At 37.5% G+C, this 19948-nt stretch overlaps 1 protein-coding gene across 1 annotated transcript in view; it reads left to right on the top strand.

The window, feature by feature from the left end:
* The first annotated feature begins 12670 nt into the window (after positions 1-12670).
* DNAH14 (dynein axonemal heavy chain 14) overlaps positions 12671-19948 on the top strand; it is a 499447-nt gene continuing 492169 nt past the window's right edge. Inside the window, exons 1-2 of the mRNA XM_058275282.1 lie at positions 12671-12808; positions 19663-19789. The gene's annotated coding sequence lies outside the window, so the exon portion shown is untranslated. The remainder of the gene's footprint in view (positions 12809-19662; positions 19790-19948) is intronic.

Below are 19948 nucleotides of genomic sequence, written 5' to 3' on the forward strand. Positions count from 1 at the left end.
TCAGGGTGGGCCTTAATCTGTCTTATGATAGGTCTTAGGAAGCTAAGTCAGAGAAGGGCTTCCGAAGAAGCCAGAAGTCGGCAGAAGCCAGAAGAGCAGACCCAAGGAGGGAGGGATTGCCACGGCCGAGGAGGCAGGGACGCCAGCCCAGGAGGCTCGAGGACTGCAGCAGGCCAGTGTCGGGATGCCGTCACCTCTGGGAGAATGCACGGCCGTGCTGGCATGTTGACTTAAGATTGACAGCCTCCCAAACCATGGGCCAACAAATGCCTCTTATTAAACCAAGCCACATGTTGTATTTGTCATAGCATCTCTGGCAAACTAAGGCAACATGCAAAGTACTTGTAGTTGTCCTGATCCCCTCAGGAGAGAGAAACTATACAATAGGTTTAAACTGGGGAAGTTTAATGTAAAAATGTATTAACTATGATAAGATAAAAGAAAACTCTATGTGGTACCCTAGGTCTGGGCAAACTCGGAAGGGGTCCAGACCTCACTGGAGAAGTCGTGATTCAGCCCACTGGATAACAGTCTTTCTTTGGAGCTTATCTGCAGCTGCTGTGCAAAGGCACCGACCTCTGGAATGCAAGGAGTGGGGGGCAGGGAGCAGGCACTCAGAAGCAGGAGGCAAGGGCCAGCAGTGTCTGTGGCGACAGGAGCCCTTCAGAGTGGGTGGGCAGCAGGTGTCCTTGGTTTCTGTGTTGAAAGGGCTGTGGGTTGCCAGACTGGGGCTCAAGGTCAGGTTGGGATCAGTTCAGGCCCTGCGGCAGGAGCAGGCTCTGCTGAATGGCCTCACATCTACACTGCAGACCCCAAGTGGGGCCAGAAAGAACCAGATAGTCTCTTCCTCCAGAAATGTTCCTCCAGCGCCCTCTACTGATAAACGTTAATATTGCACTCACTTTAAAGGAGAAATATTTAAAAGGAATTCTGAGCATACATTAAATTCAGAGCATATATTAAAAGGTGCGTTTAGAGCTGAGAGGCAATAAATTGATAACCGACATAGAACTTAAAATTTTGCCTGGCCCACAGTAGGTGTAAGATAAGTATTTCTATTACTATTGTGTTCTTTTGCTTGTTTGATCATCTTTAACTAAGAAGACATCTATCTAGCCTGGAATAATCCAAGGCACCAGGTAAATTGAGGGTTTTGGCTTTTCTCAATATTAATTTGGGACTAGAATATTCTCTCATATCTAGAATCAGCATTAAGATTGATATAAACAGCCTTTTGATCAATTTCTAGCCCTTATTTATCAAATGGACTTTTCTCTTTCTTATAGCTGATTTCCGTAATTATCATAGGCTGATGCAGCCTGTAATTTTTCTTTGTACAAATCTAAATCAAAGACATCATGCCTTAACATGCCCCGCTGCCAACCCTGCTCACAGTACTTCCAGGATGCAATGCATCTGTTCCAATTTTGTGGTATCCCAGGAGTTGCAGGCTCTGAATAGATAAGTGGGGACAGAGAACATATTCATCAATCTGCCTGAAGCGGAAAATTATTCTGGTGCACTAAGGGAATAATTGCATAATTTCCTAGTCAGTGCAGTGCTGGAGGCCAAGCCTTTTCCTACTTCTTTGTGACATTATATTTGTTCTTCTGTGGTTTAGAGAGTAGGGTGCATAGAATTTAAGAATATACCTGGCAGTCAATTGCCATAGATTCCAGTTGATAGGCCATCCCACCAGATACTTTCATTTTCGGAATTGCAGCCAGTCTTTGTAATTTAATGTGTTATTTGAGATATTTTATTGGGAATTTGAGAAGAGGAATATTAGGGGCTACTAGCATGTCACCTTATTAAATTCAGAATCTACAACTTGGTATCTTTCATTTCTTCAAAGTAATAACAGTAGTGATAGCTTACCTTTCAATAAATGCTTACAATATACCAATTGCCAAGCATTTCTTATTTACCTTTAAAATTCTTCCATAGGTTAAAACATTATCTTCATTCCACAAGTCAGGAATCAAAACTTTTCATTTAATTAAATTACCCAAGTTCATTCAATTAGTTGCTGGAATTAAAATTCCAGTTAGTTTAACTACAAAGTTCATCCTCCCTGTCACACTGCTAGGTTATCAGGCCTTTTAATTCTGTGCATTTTTATTATATTTTCCCTAGGAATAGTGTATAAACTGCTAGAGTATCAACTCCAAACTGTTGGTGGTTTCCAAAGCACATATTGACTTATTGGTAGAATGGTAGAATATGTGCTGTGGGCACTGTTTGCCAGCTCCCTACCTCTCCATCTAATTTTCTATAGGGAAGGAACTTAAAAGTCATTGACTCAAACTTCCCATTTAGTGCAACAACTTTCCCTTCAAAAATTGCTTCAAATGGTTGTCAGGGCTCTGTTTAAAAACTTTCTTCCAGCGGCAGGGATGTCACTACCTTTCAGGACTGTTGGCTCTATGGTTGGACAGCTTGACTAATCAGAAAATTTCCCTTTTTATTTAAAATAAATCTGACTCCTTGTAGTTTCCATGCATAGCCTGTGGTTATGTGCTCTGAGGCATCAAAGAATATTTTTTTTTCTCTCTTTCTCAGGATATTTGAGGATTAGTTTTAATGGCAGCCAAATCACCTTATTAGCTCAATGAACTCACAATCAACTAAAACCTTTATTATTACCATTGTTAAACCATTGTTATATTTTAATTGTTTAGATCCAAATATGTGCTCATGAATCCCTATGAAATTGGATCATTTTAAGTTTGATCCATTTTCAGTTTACTGAGGTTCTTTCAGAACATGGCTCTGTCACCTTACGTGTTAAGCATCCCATTCCAGCCTTAGGTCAAGCACACTAAACCCACTTAAGCAGAGGGTCTCCACCGTGTACACAGAGGCACCACGAGAACCTTTCACATATGTTTTGCTAAGAATCCAAATGATATTATGTCAATGATATTGTCTTATCCAATTACACAGTCTACACTTGAATGTACTATTTTTAACTTGTTTATATTTTAAATTGCTTTACAAAATTTAAAGTCTTTTTGTATTTCTCCTTATACAGTAGTCTAGTAAGATTGTCAAAAAAGAAAATGAGTAAACAAAGTCCCAGAAATTCACTTTTTGTTATATAGAATTAAAATATCTAGTAGTTTCATTGAAATCGAAAAAAGAGTGTATTTTTGAGTGGTATTTTTTGCTTCAATGGGGCAACCCTAGGATTGCTAGAAGGAAGTTCACACCACCATTGAAGCATTGCCTGGAGAATCAAACACTCTCCTGAGCATAATGGAGGCAAACATTTGAGAAGCCCGATAAGAGTCCCCGGCCCTCACTGCAACACGGACCCCGTTCAGGCAGTCAGAACCATTGGAAGTGAAGCCTGTCAGTGGATGTCACTCCAACTGTGCATTTACGCAGTTAGGATTTAGCAACGGGAAAATCAAAGATCAGTCATCGCTATGTTTTTCAGAAATTCAAATTAGGATTAACCAAGAATGGATTAGTCAGTTAAAAGCAGATTTTTGTGTTCCATCAGATTTTCAGCAATGTGGGCATTTAGGAAATCTAAAATACCGAATTTTAGTTCATAATACTTTTTCTAAAGTGACAGATGAGCCAACAGCATGTGTATTAAAGGAGGAAAAGCAGTACTTTAAAAAAATTAATTTTATTGGTATGTTTAAATAAAGCATACAATTCCTCCAAGGTGTACAATCAATGGTATTTGCTATAATCACAGAGTTGTGCATTCATCACGTCAATCATAAGAGCATTTACATTATTTCAATATTAATAATAATTTAAAAAGTCAAAGAAACAAACAAGAAAATTCCTCACCTCTCAATCTCTCTATGCTTCCCCCACCGTACACAGCTGCTGTTTCTGGTTATTCTATCCAAAGTACATAATCAATGACTTGTAGTATAATCACAATGTTGTACATTCATCACCCTAAAAACTCTAGAATAATTTCATTACTCCAAAAAGAAAGACTCTAAACTCTTAGCATTCCTTCCTCAGAACTATATAACAATAATCTTTCATCTTTGTGAATTGATTTATATTTTATATAAATGGAATCATATAATATGTAGTACTCTGTATCTTGTCTCCTTCAATTAGTAGAATGTTTTTTTGTCTGATATTAACATTGTGTACTATTAACTTACATTTGTTCAAGGAAAAATGGTCTTATATATACAATTCTACCCATATTCATACTTCACATAATAAATTTATATTTCACATAATATATTTAGTTCATAATAGGGCAATCATACAGTATTTGTCCTTTTGTGTCTGGCTTGCTTCATCCAATATAAAGTCCTCCAGTTTCATCCATGTTGTCATATGTTTCATAACTTCATTTCTTCTTATTGCTGCATAATATTCCATCATGTGGATACTCTACAATTTGTTTATCCATCCATCAGTTGATGGACACCTAGGTTGTTTCCAGCTTTTGGCTATTATGAATAACTCTGCTAGGTACATTGGTGTGCAGATAACTATTCATGTCACTGAAGAGCCATACTTTTAACTTTTAAATTTATCATTTCTGAATAAATGTCCCTTTAGAGAAATAATTGCATTAATGATTAATTTTACTTTACAAAAGTAAAAAGAAAATTTGGAGTGTAAGAATAATATATCCCCACTTCTGTCCCTACCTCTCATCTCTCATTCCCATAAAATCTCCCTTAGGACTCAGATCAGGGTGACGGATTTGAGATGCCTCCTCTCTCTGTGCTGGTCAACTGCACAATAAAACTCTTTTAAATTTTCTCAAAATCCTGATGTCATAGTTTGACCTCTGTGTTTGTTGGGAAGTGAGGTGTTGCTTGGTAACAGCATTTCAATTTTTCCCTAAAGGGTGAGTTGATGTTAAAGAGATGAAGGCTGAAGGGAAGACCATTTCAGGCAGAGAGAACTCCATGCGCAAAGGCCGAGACATGAAACAGCTTGTCCTGGGTGAGAGGCCTAAGGAAGGCAACTCAGATTGGGTGAGAGTGGGGAGAGGAGAATGAGATGATGTCAGAGACGACCATCACTGGTTTCGGGTTGCCCTTCAGATTGTGAGTCTCACCTAAGATAGCTTAAATAAAATGGAAAGCATTGAAAGGCTTTTAAGCAGAAAAGGGACACAACTCTGTCTTCCATTCCCATTTCAGAAGGAACCCATTCAGAAGGCTTGTGGGTAGAACGGACAGGAGGATGGCAAAGGTGGGTGCAGGTGAACAAGTAATAAGGATTTTCAGTAGACCAAGTTGACTTTTTCTCATGTATTCCCAAATATTTACAACATGACATTTACATTTTTCATCATGTCTAACAATGACAAAAGATGTAATTTCTGCTGTGTTGTAAATATTGACAGTTACACAAAACTGTTATAAATAAAACGATGCCATCTCTTTTGGGTGGCGTCTTGCCTTCCTCTGGTATCCTGAGCCCCAGAGCAGCCCTCCAGACAGTCCTCCCCCTCCTCTAGCCATGTTTCCTGAGAGAAGTGATCCCTCCACCTCCCTAATCCTCCATGTTCCTGGAAGTCACTCGAAGGTGTAATTTCTAGTTAAGGTGTAACCTATTGAAGAGGAATGGCCTTAATCTGGAGTACTGGAGGCTTTATAAAGAGAATCAGGAAGTTTCAGAAGGAAGAAAGGAGAGCCAAGGAACCCAAGCATTGCTGACAGCCAACACCGGAACAGTCGTGTCTTCCAGGAGAAAGCAAGCCTGGCTGGCGTCTTGATTTTGGATTTCTCCTAGCCTCGCAACAGAAGCCAATAGATTCCCATTTTTTTAAGCCACGCCATTGTGTGGTATTTGTGAGAGCAGCTCAGGCAAACAAAGACTCCACTCTCAGCTCCCCACACCTGAGGGCTTCTAACCCCCACCCTCAGCTGACACCCATGCCCTGTCCTCTGCTCTCCCCATCCCTACACCAGCTGCCTGTTGGATTCCAGGGCTCCCCATACCTGGGGCATGGTCTAGAAGAAGGGGACACAGGCTTGGTCCCAGAGAGGGGCATGGTCACAGGAAGGCGACAGGAGTGTCTAAGAGTGGTATTGGTTACTAGTCATTAGAATTACTCAGGTTCTAAATTTCAGAAAAGTATTCCCCAAAAAGGTTACCACAAATTTCATCAAATAACTTAATTATACTGCTTTTTTCCCCCACCAAAAGTCATCTCATTTAATGTAATGTGATCAGAAAGGCTTAGGAAAATAGATATACTTTTAAAAATTTCAGTACACCTTTATCAATACAGTTTTTAAGATTCAAAATTTTCATGTCTTTCAAGTATATATATATATATATATACACACACACACAAATATATATATTTTCTTATCTTTTTTTTTTTTTTTTTTCAGGTACCAGGGCTGAATCCAGGACTTTGTATATGGGAAGCTGGAGCACAACCACTGAGCCAAAAATGATTGTTTCATTTTTTTTTTTAGGAGGCACTGGGAACTGAACCTGGGACCTCCTGTGTGGGAGGTGGGGACTCAACCACTTGAGCCACATCTGCCCCTTTCAACAATATTTTTGTCAAAACCATGAATCAGTGAATTTAGCTCATTTCATTTATGGAAAATGGCTGCCATTTAAATAGCATTATCAAATCAATTAGCCAAATTAGACTGATCTTTGGTCATAAAATCTGACTTCATTTTTCAATCCAAATAAAATCATTAATACACATTTCAAACACTATTACTGAAATCACTGGAAAAGAAATTGTGAATCCATTTTAAAACACAAATCAAGTCAAGATTAAAATAATGTATTCATTTTCATGTTATAGAAATAAGAATAAACCTATACGCTATGCCTCATTTAAGTTTTAATAATGCAATTTAATATGTAGTTAAAATATAAATTTTTAAGATGAAATGTGGTATGAATGAGTATTATGAGCAGCTGAAAAATACTGCTTATGTTTTTAAAAATTAATTTATTGAAATATGTCACCCACACACATACATACAATAAGTGTATAGTAGTAGTTGTGAATTTACAGAACAAATATATGTAACATCATACAGGACTCTCATAACTTACCCTATCACCAACACCTTACATTGTTGTTAAACCTTTTAAACTAATGATTAAAGAGCATTGTTAAAATATTACTACTAACCAAAGTATTTTCCCCCAACCCTCCCTATTATTATTATCTTTATGTCATTTATATGTGAATATACATAAACAATTAAGTGTATAGTAAAAGTTGTGAACTTACAAAGCAAACATGCATAACATACAGGGGTCCCATACATCAACCCTCCACCAACACCTTGCATTGTCATGAGATGTTTGCTACAAATTACGAAAGAATAGTCAAAATCTTACTACTAATTATAATCTTACATTTTGTGTGTTTTTCCCCCAACACACAATATTATTATTTTTTAGATATATTTTTTACGACAGAAGTTATAAACTTATAAAACAATCATGCATATATGCAGAATTCCCAAGCAATACCCCTCTATCAACACACCACTCTGTGGTGGAACATTTGTTACAGATCAGATAATATCATCTGATTGTTACCATGTCCATAGTATACATTTGGCTCACATTTTCCATACTGCCCCATTATCAACACTGTACATCTTTGGCATAGATGCAAGAATATTATATTATTACTGCTAACCGCAGTCCATAGGTCATTCCAGTTGTATTTTTCCCATGCATTCCCAACACACAGCAGTAGTGATATACATTTGCTCTAGCTCACAAAGGACACTCTTGCATCTGTACCATCGACCACAATTCTCATCCACCTTTTGGTTTACTGTGCTATTCAGTTCCTATATTATTCTCTAGCATTCTGTCAATTGGCATTTACATCCCTAGGCTACCATTTTCAGCCACATCCCTATTTATAAACCAGTTCTTACTATTTTTACCTTCTATTCTATACATTTCCACATTTTTACAGTAAGGCTAATTAGAACTTCTACATACACCAAACATCACCAGTCCATCTTAGTCCTTCTCTTATCTCCATTAAGAATCTACCACCTACCACCAGGTCTTGAAGATATTTTCCTACTATTTCTTCTAGAAGTTTTATGGTTCTTGCTTTTATTTTCAGGGCTTTGATCCATTTTGAGTTAATTTTTGGATAAGGTGTGAGATAGAGGTCCTCATTCCCTCTTTTGGCTACAGATATCCAGTTTTTTCAGCACCATTTTGCTGAACGGACTGTTCTGCCTGAGGTGTATGGGTTTGACAGGCTAGTCAAAAGCACTTGACCGTACATGTGAGGGTCTGTTTCTGAGCCATCAATTTGGTTCCATTGATCTATGTATCTGTCTTTATGCCAGTACCATGCTGTTTTTGCCACTATAGATTGATAGTATGATTTAAAGTCCAGAGATGAGGGTTCACTTTTCCTTTTATGATATTTCTGGCTATTCAGGGCCAAATAAATTTGCTTACTCTTCCAAATAAATTTGCTAATTGTGTTTTCAATTTAAAAAAAACATGCTGGTGGAATTTTTATCAGGGTTGCATTGAATCTGTATATCAATTTGAGTAGAATTGATATCTTAATGATATTTAGTCTTCCAATTCATGAGCATGAATGTTCTTTCAGTTATTAGGGACTTTTTTGATTTCTTTTAACATTGGGTTGCAGTTTTCTGAATATGAGTGCTTTACTTCATTGGCTAAGTTTATTCCTGACTACTTGAGTTTTATCTGTCATATTTTATTTTCACCACTCTTTTGACAATTTTAGTTACTTTTATTGATATAATCTTCATTTCTAGACTCTCTTCCATGCTTCTCTCTCCTGTCTTTTCTTTTCAGGCTCTAGCACACCCTTTAGTGTTTCCTGAAAATCTGGGTTCTTGCTTAGAAATTCTCTCAGTTTCTGTTTACCTGTGGCTATTCTAATCATGCCCTCATTTTTGAAAGACAGTATTGTGGATATAAAATTCTTGGCTGGAAGATTTTCTCTTACAGTATCTTAAATATATCAGATCACTGTCTTCTTGCCTCCATGATTTCTGGTGTGAAATCAGCACTTAATATTATTGGGTATCCCTTACATGTTATGCTGTTTTCTTTTCTCTTGCTGTCCTCAGAATTCTCTTTTTGTCATTTGACATTTGACATTCTGATGAGTATGTGTCTTGGAGTTGGTCTATTCAGATTTTTTTGGATGGGAGTACATTGTGCTTCTTGGACATGGATATCTATGTCTTTCAATAGGGTTGGGAAATTTTCTAACGTTATTTCTTTAAATAGTTCTTCTGCCCCCTTTCCCTTCTCTTCTCCTTCCTGGACACCCATGACACATATGTTTGCACATCTCTGACTGTTTAGTTCCCTGAGACCTTGTTCAATTTTTTCCATTCTTTTCTTCATCTGTACTTTTGTATGCTCACTTTCAGAGACTATTTTTTCAAGCTCACAAATCCTTTCTTCTGCCTCCTCAAATCTGCTATGATATGATTCCAATGTTTTTTAAATTTCATTTATTACATCTTTCATTCCCATAAGATCTGTTATTTTTCTATGCAGGCTTTCAAATTCTGATTTGTGCTCATCCAGGGTCTTCTTAGTATCCTTAATCTCTTTAGCCATCTTATTGAATTTATTAAGGAGATTTGTTTGAATATCTATGATTTGTTGTCTCAACTCCTTTATGTCATCTGGAGGCTAATCTTGTTCCTTTAATGGGCCATAGCTTTCTGTTTCTTGGTGTGGATTGTAATTTTTGGTTAGTGTCTTGGCATCTGGATTACTGGAGTACTTCTTCTGGGTGCAGTTTTTCTCTTTAGTTTAGGGCTTCCTTCCCTTTCTCCCTTGCTGATTGTGTAGTAGGAGCCACGGATGTAATTGGTGCTATAAACTGTGGAGGCTCAAGCTGCGCTCATTGCCCCAGGGACGGATGAACCTTCTCCCAACTTGGATGTTCATCCCAACATGGATGGAGCTGCAGGTGTGGGCAGCAATCTATGCAGTAGAGGTCCAAGATGGCCGCAGTTGCCCCAGTAGACTTAATTATTGTTTGTGCCAGCCAAAGTTACCCTCAGTTACCTGGATAGACTGGTGCTGAGCTAGCCAGCCTCCTCCCTGTCAGAGGTGGGACTGAAGCCTAGGCTAAGGCTGCAGGCTGATACGGGTGAAAGAAACCAATTCCAACCTTCACTATGATATTTGGTCAGCCCAGCTTCCCCTCAGGATGGGGGAGGAGTCAAAATGGCAGTCACTTGCCTTTTTCCGACTTAGATAAATTCACACCCCAGTTGTTCCTAAGGTTATTCCTTAGCCATCTGAGTCTACCAATCAGTAGCTGAAATTGGCTCCCAACAGTCTCTTCCTCCCCTGTTTTTGGGAAATGGAGCTTCCAATTCCAGCCACAGAATAGCTCCTGGGGTGGCTTGCACCACCAGAGTAGGACAATCACTGGCCTCTGCGACTTGGCCAGTAATTTCCTGGAGAGGCTGGTGCAGGTCCCTGCAGCTTCCTCCCTGTTGGAGGTGACACTGGGTCTTAGGCTACAGCTGCAATCTGACCTTGATGGAAAGAAGCCAGTCCCCACCAGCACTGGAATCTCAGTCCGCCCCACTTCCCCTCGTGCCAGGTGTGGAGTTAAGATGGCGGCTCCCAGCCTCTCTCTGACTCGGACAGGCTCAAGCTTTAGCTGTTCTCAGGATTATACTTTAGCTCCCTGAATTTACTCATCAGTAGCTGAAGTTGGTGCCCAACCGTCTCTTCCTCCCCCATTTTTGGGAAGTAGAGCTTTCAATTCCAGCTGCAGAACAGCTCCTGAGGCGGCTTGTGCCTCCAATGGAGGATGGGCACTGGCCTCCGGGGTGTGGAGCCTCTACTCATGGGTCTTCTCTGCAGATGGGCAGCCTCCTCCTTCCACTCCTTCAAGGATGTTGCAGGATGCTCTTCTGGCCTCATGGAGTCCCCAGACAGGTGCTTCAGCTAGCTCAGATAGCTCTGGGTGTTTACTAACTACCCTGTAGCAGGAGTTAACTGTAGGAGATCCTTACTCCGCTGCCATCTTGCTGCCCTCCTGCTTACATTTTAATACATGGAAAAAAACATATTTAGTGATATTTCTTGTTTTGCATTCTCTATACTCTCCATTAAGAGCAATGACTTCTTTGACACTCTTCTATGGAAGAGATGTGACCATTAAAACAAACTCCTCATCAATCCCACTGCCCACATTGTACAATATATCTGATTTTCAGGACATTCCAACAGCTGCCACCTCTAGTACCACGCTTCACTCTTAAGAGAAGTATGTAAAAACTGAGAAAAACTGGGAAGGCTGATAATGTTTTGATTAATCATTAAAAGACTTGTCTTGCTGCCTCCCAGTTTTTTGGTTTGTTTTTTCCATTGATTCTTTGTTTGGTATTCCTGCCGCCCTCGGAAAGTGCCATAGTAGGATTCAAGATGGGTGAGGACTTGTTTTTCTCTTGTAAAATGGGTGAAGGGAGATTTTGAAAGAGGGGTTAGAAAGGCAAATTCTTATGGTTTTAGGAAAAGATATATATGAAGACTCAGGATCTTGAATTGGATTCCCATAAAACCAGCAGTAGCACTGTCACATCACTAAACATCTGCTCACTTAATTGCCTGAAGATCATTGCTTTGCCTATAGCAGAAATATTTGCAATGGAACAAAATGACAGACTAAACACATAGTTTGTAGGTGGATTCCAGAGGACCCAGTACTGATTGAATTAGGGCAGTGGGTAATGGAAAGGGAAGTCTCAAGGATGATTTCCATGTTTTTTTGGTTTAAACCATTGGAAAGAAATGCTACTTGCTGATACAGGGAAGGCTGAAAGAGGAGCTGGCTTCAGGGCAGCTGTCCATAATGTCTTTATTTTATTTTGTTTTAGATAGTATGTTAACTGATAGGTTATTGAGTTATGTCTCAAATTTTTGGCTAATTTTATTCAAATAGGGATGATTATTGGCACATAAGGTAACATTATTGCCAAAATGATTTTCCTTTTAAAGTAATTATCTCTCTTCCCCACCCCCTCACCCAAAACCCCTCTTACTAAACAGCTTCCCAAAGAATGAAGTCCATACTCAAGTTTTATTGTTGTATGGTTATATATTTATGCTTATTAATATTAAAATTGGGAAGTTTATTCTTCTTAAACACAGTCTTAGATATAGCAGTCCCCAATAAATTCCTACACACTTTTTTGACCCATCATATTCTGTTCCCATATACAATCCTTTACTAATAACTGGAGCTTTTTAATGACAGGGTATGAAAATCTTAAAATATATGTCACCTCTTTCAAAGATCCCAGAACTTCGCCTGTTCTGCAGTTACTTTTTTCTTCCATCTTTCGGTCACACCCAGGGTAGGCCTGCAAGTGGTAGAGGTCTTTAACCCCTAGTGCACATTTTGTGCCTTAGTGCACACTTCTTGGTCCTCATGGATCAAAAGGGATGTGGACTCACTAGGGTGGGAATCTAGAAGGAAGAGGCCACCTCCACACCACGTGTCAGTCCTAGTTCCCTGATCCTTTCCCAGCATCCTTTGCGCCAGCATCCGGCCCAAGTCCCCCCCTCACCCCAGCATCCATTGCGTCAGCTTCCGGCTCATGTCCCGCCCCAGCATCCTTTGCGCCAGGAAACGGCCCACTTCTCTGCCTCAGCCCTGGTCGGCCTGGCCGGGTGCGAGGGAGCTCGTGGCGAGTCGGGGTTGGTCTGGCGGTTACGGCGAGGAGGGCGTTGGAGGCTGGCCCTGGCCTGGGGCTTTCAGGCGTGTGTGGACCGGACCTTTGGAGGGCCGAGGCGACCAAGTGGCTACAGCACTGCGCGGGTAAGGAGAGGATCGGGCCTGAGGAGCCTCGGCGGGGAGGGGCCGGAGGTGCACGAGCCCGTGGGGGCAGCTGTGCAGGCCTGGGGCGGATCGTGGGTGAATGAGGCTTCACGTGCGTCTGGTGTTAGGAGCTTTCCTCATGCTTTTCCATGTTAGGGTAGTTGGTCTTCCGAGTAATCGTAATGCAGGAGGTGAAGTGGAAGCTGTCAGGCCTCAAAGAGCCAAGGAAGCCTCGAACTAACAGAATTGATTCCACTTCACTCTCTTGGTCAAAGGGAGTCACAAAGGCAAGCCCAGGGTCAAGAGGAGGGGAAATAGACCCCACTTTTTTGAGTGGCATGCGTGGACAAGGAAGGAAGCAATTAATGGTGGTCATTTTCGAATGGTATGTACCACAGAAGTTTTGCAAATATCTCACAGAATGCAACTTGTCTTTATTTTCTTCAAGATGGAGTTTAATAAATTCTTAATCTTAATACAGTTAAGTTTCAAATATATGTTATGCTTAGCTTTATATGTCTTGTTTATAAATCTTTCCCTATCTCAAGGAAGGTCAGAAAATTAACTGTTTTTCTTAAAGTTTTAATCTCTCATTCAAGTCCTTACTCTGGAGGTTTTTTTTGTTTTTTTGTTTTTTTTTTAATCTGTTTTTGCTTTTGTTTGCTTTGTGGTGTGAGACAAGAAATAAAATTTCGTTTTTTCCCTTATGGCCTATTTTTTTCTAACTCAATTTTTCCCACTGATTTTACATAACACCTGTCATCATCAAAGAGCCATATGTACTTGGTCTTGTTTCTGTGATCTTTTTTATGTAATCTGTAAATTTGCCTATCTATTTGCCAGTACTACCCTGTTTTAATAATAAAGGTTTTCTGTTGGTTCTGGTATTTAGTAGGACAAGACCCTATTTCATTTTTTCCCCTAGAAGATCTTGACAATCTGTGGCCTTTTATTCTAATAGTTAAAATTTTTAATCATCTTGTTAAGTTCCACCAAAACATAAAAAATTAAAAAACTTTTGAGATTTTAGTTAGATATATTAAATGTAAAGAGGAACCAAGGAAGAATTGATACCTTTTTTTTTTTTCAGGAGGTACCAGGAATTGGACCCAGGTCTTTGTATATGGGGAGCAGGGGCTCAACCTCTGAGCTACATCCACTCCCCAATAAGAGCTGGTTTTTTTTTTGTTTGTTTGTTTTTAGGAAGTATCAGGAATTGAACCTGTGACCTCATAGATGGGAAGCAGGTGTTCAATCACTTGAGCTGCATGTGTTCCCTGTATTTGTATCTTTTAAAGTCATTAATATTTTGATATTCTCTATTGTTTGTTTTCTATTTCAAATGTCAGGTATAATTTTTATTATTTCTTTCTATTTTCTTTAGATTTTTAAGGTTTTACTCTTTCTAATTTCTTAATTTACATGCTTAATTTTGATGATCAGTTTCTATCATTTTCTAATCTAAGCATTTAAAGCTATATATTTACCTCTAAGTACCTCTTTAGATGCATCTCACAGATTTAATATTTAGTGTCTTAGCATTTAGTTCTTAATATTTCCAAATTTCCATTATGATTTCTTTCTTTGAACCATGAGTTATTTAGGTCTGTTTCTTAATTTCCAAATTTCAAGGATTTTACTATTTTCTTTATTTCTCAATTAATTGCATTGTGGTCATATACTTTGTGCTGTATGATGGTATATTATTTGAAATTTGTTGAGACTTGCACTAGGACCCACTAGGTGGTTGATTTTCAAACTATGCCATGTGTGTTTATACATACATATATTCTCCAGTTTTGAGTGTTATGTTTTATACATATCTGCTAGGCAAAATTTCTTCATTGGATTTTTAAAACCTTCTGTATCCTTACTGGGTGGTTTTGTTGTTGTTTTTGGCTTATTAATTGAAAGAAGTTTGTTAAAATATCCCATTGTCATACTAGATTAATTTGTTTTTCCTTATAGTTCTCTCAGTTTTTGCATTATAAAGTTTAAAGCTACATTATTATGTGCATGCAAATTTAGAATTGTTCTAAATTTTCCTAGGGAATTGAACCTTATTTTCCTAGGGAATTGAACCATTAAGCCTTATATAATGGCCTTTATGCCTAGTGAATTCTTATGCCTTAATATCTATTTTTTGTGATATTAAATATAATATTTTAATTTTGCTTAATAGTTGCCAGGTATATCTTTCCCCCATCCTTTACTTTCATCCCATCATATCCCTATGTTTTAGGATTTGTCTTTTAAATAGGATATAACTAGATTATTTTCCTAGTCTATCTTTGCCTTTTTAGAGAATTCAAGCCTGCAATACTGATTGTAATATTAATATATTTCTATTTATTTCTGTCACCTTATTTTGTGATTTCTTTTTGTTCTCCCTTTTCTATGTATCATTTTTTAGACTGATTGCAGAGGTATATTTCATTTCCCCCCTATTAGATTAGATTTTATACATTTTGTTTCTTTGTTCTTTTAGCAGTTACTCTAGAAATATTAAGATACACATTTGGTTGATCAAAATGTAAACTTAATCAATTTATCTTCTTTCAGAAAATATAAATCACTTTAATTCTGATCACTTTTCCTGACTTTCATGCTATTATTATGTATTTTAGTTCTACCTCGTTTTTAATCCACAAGAAATAGTGTGCAGCAGTAATTGTTCAGATTTATGTACATATTCATTACTTTCTCTGCTTATAGTTATTTCTTGCATCTTAGATCTCCCATCTGGGATCAGAATTCTTCTTTTGGAACTCCTTTAGAATTCTCTTTATATTAGACTTGATTTTTGGTTTGCCTGTAAATGTCTATTTTGCTTTATTTTTGAAATATATATTTTTACCAGGTATAGAATTCTAGGCTGATATTTATTTTTCTGTAGTTGTATTAGTCAGCCAAAGGTGTACTGATGCAAAATACCAGAAATCTGTTGGCTTTTATAAAGGGTATTTATTTGGGGTAAAAGTTTACAGTTACAAGGCCCTAAAGAGTCCAACTCAAACTACCATAAGAGATACCAAAGTCTGTTGCCAGTCTCTGTGAGGATTCAGCCTTCCTTCTTCATCTTAGGGCTCCCTGGTCCCAGATTCTTCCTATCTCAGCTGTAGCCTGGCATAGGGCTCAGCTACTCTGTTCTCTTCACAAGGTCAACTGTAAACTATCAGATGAATGGCTTATCTCTCTCCCTAGGCTGCAGGATCAAAGCTGACAAAATACTCTACTCTGGTATCTATTGAGCTTGTGTATCTTCTTCTGTCTCTTGAGTGAGTGCCCATTTTTATCAGCCCACCAAGGAAACAAGGATTGAACCCTGAGTTACCCCCTACTGACTTGGTAGAATCAGAGCCCTAATCTTGATTTAATCAAGTAAATGTAAAACCTTTGGATTTAATACACTCATAGGGTATCATGTCCAGAGGAACAGAGCAGTTTACAAACATAATCTCTTTTTGAATACATAAATAATCTCAAACTGCCACAATAGTACATTAAAGATATTATACCATTGTTTTCTGCTTAAATTTCTTGCTATCAAGAAACTCATTCTTAGACTAATTGTTTTCCTTCTTAAACATATGGTGCTTAGGAGCTTTTCCACATGCTTCTCTATGTCAGGGTATTTGGTCTTCTTAGTAATGGTAATTCAGACGTTAAAGTGGTTAAGCATTCTACTTCTGGCTACCATTATGATCTTCTCTGGCTTTGGCATTCTGCAGTTTCACTATGTTGTGTGTGTGTTTGTGCATGTATGTACATGCATATGTTTATTCTACTTCAAATATGTTGGGTTCTATGAAACTGAATATTGGAAAACATTCAATTATAGAATTTCCTATTTTCTCTCTTTCCATATTCCTGATTTGTTTGTGTTAGATTTATCCCTCTATCCTCTATACTATTTAACCTTTCTTTCATATTTTTCATTTCTCTTACTCTTCTTCTTTCTTGATAATTTCTTCAGATGTGCCAGAATAAAAATTATGGCCATAGGCTACCTTTTTTGTGCCTTGGTAGTGATTTTCTGGAGATTCAAATCTTACTTATTTTAGAAAAATTTCTTCATTTTTTGCTTTTTATTAGAGAAGTTGTAGGTTTACAGAAAAATCATGCATAAAATACAGAGTTCCCTTTTCAGTTTTTCAAAATGACCCATTTCATCTGTTCTTTTCTTCAGATACCCATTATACATTTTGGATCTCTTTTCCATATCATATTTCACTAATACTTTAATCTTTCAGTTCTTTTCCATTTTATTTTGTTTAATATTTTTCAAACCTGTCTTTCATGGCCTGACCTGTTTTCAGCAGTGTTTATTTTGCATTTTGCTTTTACATTCCTCTTCCACTTATTTCCTGAGTCATTTCTTTTAAGTTGTTACATCATCTTTCTTTGTATCCTTATATCTCTTATTTGAGCTGTTTTGGAAATGGCTATTTTGTTCATCCATTTGCTTGATTTATGAAGGAATGATTATTGAGTATTTTTCTTTGTTTAATTGTATATGTATTTTGCCTGTTCTTTAGTTTATTTTTCTTATAGTATCTTGAGTTTGTCCTATGCTGATTTCTTTCTATTACTCATCCTTAAATGGGGCATTATTTTTTTCTGAGTCAGCATTTTCCAGGAAAATAATGTGAGGATGGTATGAGGGCTTGAGTTAGAGAAGCTTGGATTATGTTGACTGTTCTTACTAACATTCTGCCCTGGGATTATGTCTGTATACTGAGTTCGCTGCTGGGTTTTTCTTTAAAAAATGCACTATATGTACTTTTTCTTGTTTAACTCCACCTCCCCTGTCACTACTTGGTATCAAACAGGATTCATTGACTTTTTTGCACTTATGGACCTTGTTGTTGAAGGGAAAATCCCTGATTTGCAGTCAGGGTTTACTAACTTCAGATGATTCTTCTTGTTCAAGAGCTGCAGAAATATTTGTCTGCTTTGGTTTTTACTAAATTTTGTGTAACTTTCACTGCATTTAGTAACTCTTCTTCATAACCTGTGATTTGAAGTTGTAGTTGATTGCTAGTTTCATCATAAGTAGAATTTTAAAATTATCATCAGAGGAAAGTGGAGTAGTGACAATTCTAACATCTTTAACTGAAAGTCCTCTAAATTGTCATTTCAAATGGAAGCACTGAATATATCCACAATAATTTATTTAAATAATCCAAAGTTGATAAAAGGAGAATCACTGAATCATAGATCTTTAATTTCTTCAGCTTTTATTTATATTGCTAAATTGTTCTCCAGAAAGGATGTAACAGTTTACACCACCATCAGTGATGGTTCATGAGGGTGACCATTTTGCCATCCCCTCATCAACAATGAGTTTTATTGACCTTTTTAATTTTTACTTGTCTTATAGAAAAAAACAACTTATTTTTTGCATTGTTTGATTAATAGTGAGACTGAAAAACTTTTCCTATGGTATTGGATGTTTAGTGATAAGGATGTTAGCAAGGATATATGAGACACTGCAAAGTCAAAGCAGAAATTGGATACAGCACACATTCAACTGCAGAGATTGATCAACTATAACTTATGAGGCCAAACCTGGCCTGCCACCAGTTTTGTATAATCCATGAGCTAGAAGTCCAAAATCAAGCTTTCAGTGAGGCTGTGCTTTCTCCCTGGAGTCTGTAGCAGTCTAATGCTGACTGCCAGCAGTCTTTGGGATTCCTTTACTTGTATTTCTACCTCCTGTCACAAGGTGATATTCTCTGCTTTCTGGCCTCTATGGCTTCCAGATCCTTTTTATAAGCCTCCAGTAATCCACACCTTAACTAAAAATAACCTTATCAAAAGTCCTTTTTACAATGGGTTCACAACCATAAGCATGTATTAAGATTAAGAACATGCCTAAATTGGGTCACAAAATTCAATCTACCCTAATATACCTGTATTAATAAAATAATATACTCAGTAATTATTATATATTGAATTTCATCAATAAAACTTTTGTGAAAATTTCCTTTTTGTTTTATGAGTACTTATGTAATATCTCTGAATACCTATGTGATATTTCCTGATCTGCAAAGTCTAAAATATTTTGGCACTCTTCAGAAAAAGCTTGCTTTCCCCTGCTCTGTTGCATATTTAGAATGGATTTGATTCAAGGATACTTTTGAATCTAGTGGAATCTCTCTTAAAGTCTGTTTTGCTCATCTTATCTCAGCGTGTGGGCTCCAAAGTTTTATTCTTCAGGTCTAGTTGCAGTAAATGGTCTTTCTACAGCCATCCTTAGTACTGTAGTCTTTGTGTCCTGACTGAGACTGACTCCAAGGGAAAAATATTTCTCTTTCTGTAACATGAGTCCCATCACTAAATAGATATCCTTTGCTGCTATTGCACCTATTGGCTTTATGCCTGATGTGAGATTTCTGTTATTTCTGTTCTGTAAGAACTATTCTTGCCTGTGGCCTATTTCATTCTGTCTTATTTGATTTGTCTGAAGCATACTCCCTTTCCAGTTAAAGCTTTTTTTTTTTATCATACATTAATTCTTGGATAGCTTTTTAGCTTACATTTTTAATAACAATGTATTTCCATGCAGCACATCATCTTAATTTGGTCTCTTATTATATTTCCTTCAGTAATCAGAAAGAGATGCCTCCTTTTCATATTTCGAAGCTCAATCCTTTTTATCTTGTTCTAGCTGAAGAATGTTGATAGATGTGTTCTTTTAGTGCTTAGTCAATCATGAAATTTGTTCAACAGTTCAGACACCAGTTCTTTCAGTGTTTGTTTTGATAATGTTCCCTGAGGAGGTGATACTAACACTTACCATTATCTTTAGTGTGGAATTTAAAGTAAATTAAAATTATTTTTTTCATAAGCCCATTGATGTAAGAAGAAAAAAGTTGCACAGGAGAGGGAGCTGGACAAAATAGAAACTGCCCTCAGAGGGATAACTATCAGAATGAAGAGTCTGGAAATTATGCTATATTCAAGAAACACTTGAAGGTATTGGGGATACAATATTAAAGCCTAATGAAGAGGTGGGAAATAAAGATACACTTTTGAGTACCAATAGCCATAGCTATCACATTCTTTCTCTCTCTCTCTTCTTAAAAGACCTTGCCATTAAGCTTTTACTATTTCATTGGTCACAGCTAGGTCCAA

The sequence above is a fragment of the Dasypus novemcinctus genome, chromosome 13, assembly GCF_030445035.2.
Source record: "Dasypus novemcinctus isolate mDasNov1 chromosome 13, mDasNov1.1.hap2, whole genome shotgun sequence".
In the NCBI taxonomy this organism is placed as follows: domain Eukaryota; kingdom Metazoa; phylum Chordata; class Mammalia; order Cingulata; family Dasypodidae; genus Dasypus; species Dasypus novemcinctus.